This window comes from Callorhinus ursinus, unplaced genomic scaffold (genome assembly GCF_003265705.2).
Source record: "Callorhinus ursinus isolate GAN/ISIS: 27379988/994484 unplaced genomic scaffold, GSC_fseal_2.0 scaffold78, whole genome shotgun sequence".
Taxonomy (NCBI): Eukaryota; Metazoa; Chordata; class Mammalia; order Carnivora; family Otariidae; genus Callorhinus; species Callorhinus ursinus.
In genome coordinates this window covers 3,621,119-3,631,888 of record NW_027397140.1, presented here as the reverse complement: position 1 = coordinate 3,631,888, position 10,770 = coordinate 3,621,119, and the positions used below count along the sequence as shown (strand labels likewise).

General features: G+C 38.2%; 1 pseudogene; it reads right to left on the bottom strand.

The window, feature by feature from the left end:
* Nucleotides 1-7,835: 7,835 nt before the first annotated feature.
* LOC112808817 (non-histone chromosomal protein HMG-17 pseudogene) lies at nucleotides 7,836-8,259 on the bottom strand (annotated as a pseudogene).
* Between the last annotated feature and the right edge of the window lie 2,511 nt (nucleotides 8,260-10,770).

Below are 10,770 nucleotides of genomic sequence, written 5' to 3'. Positions count from 1 at the left end.
GTGAATTAAAGTGAATTAAAACAAACCAAACCTATATTAATAATATAGAAAAGAGTATTGCCTAATAGTTAACCAATTCTTGAATAAACAAGTGCTTTTTAAACCTGAAAACATTGGACAAAGTTTAAAGAAAAAAAAAGACCTATTTTACTACATAAAAAGGTAAACTTTCTGAAATTAGAAAAAATAAAAGGGAAAATGCCAATAATAAGAACACAGTGGGGAAATGTTTACATACTTTTTCTCTTCCATATATACCAGGGGTTGGCAACTTGTTCTGTAAAGGATAACATACTTAGGCTTTGTAAGACAGAGGGTCTCTGTCTCAATTACTCAACTCTACTATTCTAACACAAGAGTAACCGTAGACAATATGTAAGTGAATAATCGTGGCTGTGTTCCAATAAGCCATTTCTATGGATACTGATATTTAAATTTGATTTGATTTTCACATGTCACAGATAATCTATTTTTTGGAAAAATTTCAACTATTTAACAGTGTAAAAAACATTCTTAAGCTTATGGTATGTACAAAAACAGGCAGGTGGCTGGATTTGGCATATGGGCTTTTGTTTGCTGAATCCTGATATACAATGGGTTCTTAACAATTAATACACATTATAATAAGAAACTGGCTAAGTGCCCAAGCATAAGAAATCAATATGGCAAGACTTAATGCAAAAATGTTCAAAATCATTGATAATTAAATGCAAAATAAAATGAAATAGCATTTTTTGGCTTAATAACCTGGCAATGATTAGGAAAAAAATGATAATCTTCAGTATAAAACTCTCTGAAAAGCAACATGCATCATGTTTTACAAGTCTTGAAGTACTCCATAACCTTTTCACAGGATTCCCACTTTTAGGAATCTATTTTAAAGGAGTAACTACAAATGTAGCCAATTATTATGAAAAATCATGTTCATATAAAATATTTACAAAGACTAAAACTGGGAGCAATTGTGTGGCCACCATTAAATGACAACATATGTAAATCAAAGCATATTCATAAGGAGAATACTTCATAAATCTTTTTTTTAAGATTTATTTATTTATTTATTTGAGAGACAGAGAATGAGAAATAGAGAGCACAAGAGGGAAGAGGGTCAGAGGGAGAAGCAAACTCCCTGCTGAGCAGGGAGCCCGATGTGGGACTCGATCCCAGGACTCCAGGATCATGACCTGAGCCGAAGGCAGTCTCTTAACCAACTGAGCCACCCAGGCACCTAATACTTCATAAATCTTTTTTTAATACTTCATAAATCTTAAAAATCATATTTTCAACAATAATATGAAGAAAACACACCAAAATATTACCAGTGGTTATCTCTAAATAGTGCGATTATGGAGATTTTAGTATTGTTTATATTTTCCCATATTGTACATTTAAAATAAAAATTAAAACGAGTTGGGTTTGATGTAATTAGGTAGGAAAGAGAATGAACAATAGGAATAATGGACTTGGAAGACAGTGCTGTGTTGGCAGAGAAGTCACAATTCTTTAATATGGGACTCATCAGGCAAGGAATGGAGGGAATAGGCATTAATGGACAAGTAAAGGTTGCCTTTGGACCACAGCTAGCCTTGGTTATTTAAGGAAATAACATCAGTCTTCTTAGTAAGGGTTGTCTCAATCAGAGCTTTGACTGAAGATGAGTAGTCTGCCTATAATAGGCAACAGGGATCATAGGAGCAGAAACTGGACAATGGAGTCAAGCCAGAAGGCTGTTGTGATTGTCTTGGTGAAAGGAAAGAAGGTCTGCATTACTGGGAACAGGCACAAGAGGAGGAGATACACAGAAAAGAAATGCCATAGAATTGATGGTACCAGACACTGTCCATTGTTCAATGTCTTAGATTAAGTATGAGAAAAACTTAAAAAGAGGAATCTGAAATTTTGAACCTGAGAAATTGGTAGGTGATGGCATTGGTTTACTTAGGGTATGCAAAGAAGACACATGTAGAATCAAATAATAAGGTCGATTTTATAGGACATAAAGTGGAAATTCCTGGGAAGCAGAATTTATTGATGGTTTTAGAACTTATGGGGAAATGGATTAGAGATTGGTGGGCTACCCTGTGAAGAATTCATGTGGTGGTCCAGCTTCACCCAGAGACAGCTCAGGCCCCTGTGTGCTCCAAGAGTATAAAGAACTGAGTCATGACCTCTGCACAGCATTGCCCCACTTGAATGCCTAGATCTTACATTATCTTTCTTTCTTTTTTTAAAAAATTTCTGCTTATAAAAGTCATACATGCTTGTCCTAGCAAATTTGAAAAGAAGTTTAGAAGTAGGAAAAAATCTCCCTGAATCTCATCATTTAAAATTTTGGCATATTTCCTTCTCTCTCTCTCTCTCTCTGTTTATCTCTCCATCTTTCCCTCTCTCTCTTTTCTGAATTTCAAAACAGTTGATGAGGGTGGAGGTTGGTAAAATGGGTGAAGATGGTCAAAGGTGCAAACTTCCAGTTATAAAATAAATATATCCTGGGCATGTAATGTACAACATAGTAACTATCATTAATAATACTGTGTTGCATATTTAAAAGTTGCTAAGAGAAAAGGTCCTGAAAGTTATCACAAGAAAAATAATTTGTAACTATGTGTAGTGATGGACATTAACTAGACTTATTAAGTAATTATTTCACAGCGTATACATATGTCAAATCATGTTGTATACCTGAAACTAATATAATGCTATTTTTCAATTATATCTCAATAAAAAATGAATAAGACCGGGAACACACACACACAGTTGAAATGTCTATCATTGCATATAAATTGTTGTATTAATTTTTCCACTTGATGAAATAGCATAAGCATCAACAGTGTTATTTAAAACTTTCTATAAAGGGAAAAGATGACTAAGTAAAGAAAGAAAAGAGGAAGAAAGAAAAAAAGGGGAAGGGGAAATAATACTGAGTCTGTTTTGTCTTTGTTGTATAATAAAGAATTAAATTTTGTCCCAGTTCCTGGCACAGAGCTTCTAAAACCGTTGGGATTTCTCAAGTGATGGAAGAGTCTTTGTTAATGATGAGCCCATTGGATAGCTATGCTTTCACTATCATTATGTTAATGAAGTAAGTCAGGGTTGGCCTCTAGGTAACTTCAGGATTGGGGGCTTGGTCACCAGGAAAACTATTCACAGAATTAGAAGATTGGAACTTTGAGCCCACCCAACATCCAGGGAAGGGAGTGGAAGTAGGGGTTGAGTTCAAACAAGGGGCCAATGACTTAATCAATCACGGGTCTGTAATGAAACTCCAATAAAAATCCTGAACATGAGGCTCATTAGGGCTTCCTGGTTGGTGAGCACACTGATATAATTGAGAGTGACATGTTGCCCTGATTTAATTAGATGGCATAGAAGCTCTGCATCCCTCCTCAATCTTGTATCATGCATCTCTTCATTTGGCTGGTCCTCCTGATTTTCATCCTTTACGAATAAAACTGTAATTATAAGTATAGCATTTTCCTGAATTTTGTGAATTGTTCTAGCAAATTATGAAACCTGTGGGGGCTATAATAACTCCAAAATACATAGCCAGTCAGCCAGAAGCATGGGTGGCTTGGGAAGACCTAATGTGTTCCTGACCCCTGAAGTAAAGGCAGTCTTGTTGGGGATCTTAACATGTGGGGTCTGTGCTTACTCTGGGTGGTTAGTGCCAGAACTGAAGTGTATTACAACCAGTTGGGTTTCTACCAGATTAGTCTATTTTAGGAAGGACCCAGGAGAAGGAAGTCAGGCTAACATATGAGGTGTATTGGGTTTTGAAATAAAGTCACAAGAAGAGATTTCTTTATTATTTATTTCAACAGCTTCCTCCTTGCTTTAAAATACTCACTTTCTAAATACTATGGAAGTACATGTCCTCAGGGCAAAAATGCCTTCAGAAATTGCTTATTTAGGTATACTGCCTTCAAAATACTCGTTTCCACAATGAATCTTAATGTTCATTTACTGCAGCTTGCCTTGGAGAGCAGATGATTCTATCCGAAGAACTGACAACATTTCCACTTTCCATAAATCTAGGTTTTTCTTTTTCATTATTAAAAATAATCGTATAAACCAGAAAATCCAGCAGGGGGGTGTAGAATTCCAGTTTCTGGGATATTACACATTTCTTTGAAAAACAAGTTCTTTCTTTATTGCTACAACTCAGTAATCCTGCTAAATACTGACCACAGAATAAAACAAGCTTCTTAAATGCCATTGTGTCTGAGCAGTGATTGAAATGCTCTTCTCTCCAAAAGGGCTCATTTCCTTTTTTGAGTTACTACTAACAGATGTGTTCTTGTAGCTGCTTTGCAGGCAAATATTGGTTAGGCTGAAATTTCTTGTAAGTATTCATGCTGTGTGAGTGGGTAACCAATATTATTACTAATATTTATGAAAATAATTGAGTGTAATACAATTTTTATAAAAGCAGAAACTCTTTGCAGAGAGGAAGTCCTATGTTCTCTATGTTACTTAAAATGTACTATATTATGGACACATACTATATTCTTAATAAGAAACATTTTGGATACATATCTAAGTGTGTATATGTACATTTATCAAAATAAATATACATGAGTAAAATTAATTATTTCACACAAAATATTTGCAAGGTAAATAATCAAATATCCTTCAGAAATAAATAATATTTTCACAATAAATGTAAATTAGAAAATTGAGAGAAAGTGTGGTCATATTCCTGGGAAACAGAACTGCCCATTTTTAGAAATGTCTTCCTTCTGGAGCATTAGAGCTGTTAAAATTCCTTTCTAATATTTTATCCTCCTGGACCAACAAAGCTTAACTATATAGACTATCAATACAAGCTAGAAAAATAATACTGGAAGGCTGAACCAAAGCAAAGTTAAGGACATGCCTGAAACACATGCCCATAATCATTAGATGAATCTGTAGTTGTACCATGTTTTTGTTTTATATGTCTGTCCCTCTTTCCCCCAAAACACAGGCATTTATAAAGAGTAATATTATAAGTGAGAAAATTGAAGGAAGAATCAATTACTCCCTTTCTTTGGAATCAAAAAGCCCCACTCAGGCTACCAGACCACTTTCCTGCTCTTGTAGCCACCTCCAACTGGGCGTCCTGCCCTCACTTCACATCTCTGCCATCTGCCTACCTTGGTAATAGGGTTATGCCTGGCCTCAAATGGGAAGAAGTGGGAGAAACTGCAGAGGGGAGGAATTTGCTAGGTCTTAGTGAGCAGACCCGGTTTATGGGGAGGAGACCTGGAAGACATAGACAATCCTTTTCCCATGCCTATCAGGTTAGAGGCCAACAGTTGTCTAAAACCCACTCCTTCCATGAGGTAAGGTCAGGAGGGACCCTGATTCCTTGGATATGGGTAGGTCTTAATTTCTTGTCTTTAGGATAAATGTGCTATTTCATACTGTATTAGAAGAAATATATCTTTATAGGTCTCTATAAAGTATTTTCAGTTACTGTGTCACACTTCAGTTATTTTTCCCTTTGGTCATTTGGCTGGGGCCAGGAAGTGCTCTGATCCTGTCTGCATTCTGCCTCTTTTGTATTCCACTACCTCCTTATAAGACTTCTGAAGGCTTGATAACTTCCTAGCACCTTATTTTCCTCTCGTATAAGTAACATCTTCTCATCTACTGGGGTATATGAGAATTCAGTGAGTTAGTCTTGAATGTGAAACATTTGGCACAAGGACAGATATGGAGTAATTATTCAATGAGGTGAGTTTCCCTCCTTCAAATGGAAACTCCTTGTGGAGGGGATGTACCTTTTCTAAAGGAAGTCCTTGTTTTGGAACCCAGTGTGTGGTGGTGGGAGAAACATGGGAATTAGAATCACATGGACCTGTCCAAATTCTGCCTTACCAGTTCTGCAACTGGAGAAATGTAATTTAAGTTTTTTGGGTCTTGACATCCTCACCTTTAAAATGGGTATAATAATCCTTATCTCTCAGATGGTTGTATAATTTAGTGAATTTGTAATGTGTCAATGGGGCTAAGCTCAACTATGTTCCCCAGAATTCTCTTCATATGTTTCCAGTTGGAGTGGGACTCAAGGAACATTTTGCATAGATTTGGAGGGCAGAAATGAAGCAGTAATTGTGTGTGTTACATACAAGTTATTACACTTCCAAGCTATCATGCTTGGAAGGTTGGAGCAAGGGCACACACGATGTCACTTAACTGCTGGCTTCCTTGTTGGTGTGCAGTAGCAGCTAAGCTTGCAGCTGATTTTCCATTAGCTTCTCCACCTCCTGGGTCAGGTAGATGTTAACCTACACAGCGAAGGGTGTCAGTTTCTCCTATATCACCTATGTCATGAAAATTAGAGGCAGTGAAAGACTGATACACAGAGGTGTATTAAGAAGTGTCTCAAAATCAACTCTTCTGAAAAAAAAAAAAGCTCTGATTTGCTGTGTTTGCCAATTCACATGGTGTAAATACTCCTTGTTTGGATGATTTCAGGCCACCAATGTGGTATGACTGAATGTGAGGCTGGGAAGAGATATGTACAATAGATTCTTGTGAGCTGGAATGAGAGGGCTCCAGCACACCATTGCTGACATGGGTCCTGTCCATTTTTATTAGTTTTAACATATGCCTGTGAGTTCCAGCTTTTCCTTACCCTTCCTCTCTTTGCAAGCATCTTCCTGCTCTGCAAACTTCAAGTTGAAGATTTAGAGGAGAAGACACAAGCCTTTCAGAGACTATTTAACCAATTCTCATAGTTGCCTAAGATCAATCTCTAGATTAATCCCTTTATTTTGTTTTTATACATGTGTATTACCTAATGGTTTTACTTCTCTGATCGAACGGTGACTCTTGTCTGATACGTGAAGCTTGAGATTATATATGTGAAACACCCAGCAGTATTTGGCACACAGTAGACACTAAAAAATGTTACTTCATTTATGAGCAATTGCCAACTATTTTAAATTTAGTGACATGCACATTTTTTTTCCTAATATCACAGCACTCAGAAATATTCATAATTTATATGGAATAATGTTCCTTTTATACTTTTCTAAGGAGATAGATGATACAGACTAGCAATATCCAAGAAATATAATGCAAGCCACGTATGTAATATGAAATTTTCTAGTACCCCATTAGAAAAAGCAAAAAGAAATAGGTAACATTAATTAATATATTTAATTTAACTCAATATACCCAAAATATTATTTCAGCATGTAATAAATATAAAATACTACTGAGATTTTTTTTCCAAGCCAAACTGTATCCAGCTTTATTAAAGACAATTTTCGTAAACAGTCATGGTATTTCAGACAAGAGATGGGCAGACATTCGTTAACAGTATACAACAACTTTCAAACTTCCTTCTTTATTGGACTACCAAAATCAGAAAGCCACTGTAAAACCCAGTGAAGTCTTCATGTGATGCTCTGAACAGGAAAAGTTTAGAGTGAGGGTTGACAGTTCTCATTTAGCATGTTGTTTTAACAACTTTTCACAAGCTGACCCTGACTTTCAGGAAATGAAATGAAAATGGCAGAATTATCCATCTGAAGATCCCCAAGCCTAAAAAGGAACTCTTAAGGGATGCCAAGTCCAGATTGCCTGACATACTGGGAACCATTAGGTCCCTGGGTTTAACAGTCAAGTCTATGTTGAAGGCAGAGAGGAAGCAGAGGACATAAAAAATAAATTTTAGTTTTTCCACACCACCAAGGTGTTTGTGCCAAGGTAGCTCATGTGTGTCAACATCAAGGAACCCCTCTTGCTGGGAGCCAAGAAGAAGTTCCTCAAAACTAGCAGGGAAAGATATTTTTCCCCTTGTGTCAATCTAGCTTCAGAGATACTATATTAGTGACATATGCCCTTCCCCCAAAACAATGAAGTGTTCTGTGTGCTAACAACATAGCTTAAGAAAAAAAGGAGTAAAACAAAATTCTGCATTTTTATAAAACTTGATAAAAAATACTATTTCAAACTGTATAGTCACCAGAAGTACACAGTTATCAAAAATGCACACACTTCACTTGGCATCTCCAGCACCTTCAGCTTTCTGTGCCTGGTCTGTTTTGGCATCTCCATTTTCTGCAGGGTTATTTCCATCCTTGTCAGCATCAGCTTTTTCCCTTTGGGTACCTTCTCTCCCTTCTTAACAGTGGCCTTTTTAGGCTTGGGCTCTGGCTTTGGAGGAGCAGGTTTAGTAGATAACCTTACAGATCTTCTCTGTGGCTCATCCTTCACTTTGGCTTTATCTCCTTTAGCATCCGCTTCAGCCTTTCTCTTGGGCATGGTGGTGATGGCCACACGGGGATGCAGTGGCACATGGGCTTATCCTTCACCTTGGCTTTATCTCCTTTAGCATCCGCTTCAGCCTTTCTCTTGGGCATGGTGGTGATGGCCACACGGGAATGCAGTGGCACATGGACTTTGGCAGGTCCGGTGGTATTCTCACCTTTTTTAATTCACACTGCTCCTTAATGAGATATTTTAATGTTTTTTGTATTTACTCTTTGAAATGTGGTCTGTATTTTACACTTACAGCACATCTCAATTTCAAGTAGTCACACCCGTTCAAGAACTACACCGTGGTGAGTGACCATCATGTTGGACAGTGGAGATATAGACCCATATTAAATGCAAATAGCAGGTAATAAATTTTTATCATGTTTAATTTATCTGTGTATTTAAAATGTATGTATTTGATCTCAGTGTAGGCTGCAAAAGTGGTGTGCCATTCACTTGTGGGGTTACTAGGATTATTAGTAACTAGTACCAGGTTATTCTGGCTTCAGAAGGGCTGCCTTCTACTGCATTCATGGGTCACAGGTGTCAAGAATTAGAAGACAATGGGGCGCCTGGCTGGCTCAGTTCCTAGAGCATGTGACTCTTGATCTCAGGGTCATGAGTTTAAGCCCCACATTGGGCACAGAGCTTACTTAAATAAATAAATATTTTTAAACTGAGGTTGCAAAGGAACATAGTGAGGAGGCTGGGAGAATGGGGTCCATTTCTTCCACCTGGAGAATAACATTATCTTAGAGTGGTTTACTAAGCTTTCTGCACCTCTCCAAAGCTAGTGTATTATTACGTGTGCTTCATCCTTTATGGGTTTGGTTTTGTCCTACAGGAATGGTTTGCTGTGTTCTCTAGGTTATTTGCTATCCTTAGGATTCTATAGATGCATCACACATACTTAATTTTCTCTTTGAATAGATATAGCTGTTGGTGTCCCTATCCTCTTGAGAAATGGTTGAGAAATCTAATGCTGAATTGCAAATCTTCTTATTCATCATTCTTGACCTCTAGTCATGGGTTTGCACCTTACACAATGAGGGAGGGGCACTGCTGCTGCATTGGACTCTATGGACCCATCTTGGGTGTCCTGCCCTTGGAGGTCAGGAGGGGAAGAACACCTTTCCCTCCTGTCTGGGGAGAGGCCACTGAGGCCTAGTTGCTGGCATGCACAACCCACCTCTTAGGTTGGGCTTCAGGGTGTCATGTTGCCATTGCTTCTTTTTGCCATATATTCTTTTGTCCCTCAGCTTGCTTTATGAAAGCTTGCACACTCTCCAGTCATCTAGCATTTTCATGGGCTCTAAGATCTTGGTTTAAGCCTTGTCCTTGTGTTGACAGAGTCTGTGGAGTGCTCTAGCACCCACTCTTTCTCTCCTCAGTCTATTTTCTTCAAGGACTGCCAGAAGGCCTTTAAAGGCAGATGTGATAATGTCCCCTTTCCTGTTATTGCACCTTGGACACCCTTGCTTGGCCTCCTGCTCACCACTCTTTCTTTTTCTGAGTTCCAGCCACACTGGCCTCCTTTGATGTTCTGATGCACTGTGTTCCCTCCTCTCCTTGCTGTTCCTTCTGGACCAAAAACTCCCCTTCCAGGAATTCTTAACTCAGTTGTGATCAATCAGGCCAGGTCAGATCCCTCCATCACTCATTCTCCCAAGTCCCATTGGCTGTTTAATGATGTCCAACTAACCAGTGTAATAATGTCACATGAGCTGGCTGTGGCTCTTTCACTAATCTGAAGCCTCTTTGAGCTCAAGGACACATCTGTCTTTGCTCATGCCTGAGTCCTTTATGCTTGGTGTTGAGTAGGCCTGCAAAAAATGTCTAGTGTGTTAGATGGAAGAGCCAGTAAACTGTACATTATATCCCAGCACAGTCTCTACCCTACCCCACTCAACTCCTGGAGTGCTTGGAATATCTTGGTTGCTTGTAAATCAATTGTACTACTGTGATGAATATATGATAAAATATTTAAGGAATCACATATGACACCATCAGGTATTCCAAAGTCATTTGTAGTAAATGCTATGTTATTTGGTATTCTATTATTAGGACTTCTAAAAATCCCCTTCTCCCATCAATATGTAATAGTTGCTATCAGAAGGCTCATGAACCCAGTCGATACCTAATGTATGTTTATTGATGACCGTGATGACAGCATCTTTAGTACAGAGGTGATTGATTTTCACAGTGACAAGCCTGAGGCTCTGTGATGAATGAGCAGACGAGGCACTGCAGATGCTGAAATGCTTTCCAAATAAAAGCAATTGTTTCCATGTGCTTTTACTAAGTGCTTTCATTGGATTTCAGATTTTTTAAATTAGTAATTCCTATGGGGCATACATAGCAATTACACTGAGCAGGATATTTGATTGATGTAGTGACTCAATCTCAGCTGTGCCAGCTAATGGCATTGGTGCCAAGCGCTGGGCACACTCACACATTCACACTTGGACTTTGCCCTGGAGCTCAAGGTTCAAGTTCTAACATCTCCCCTCAGTTCTC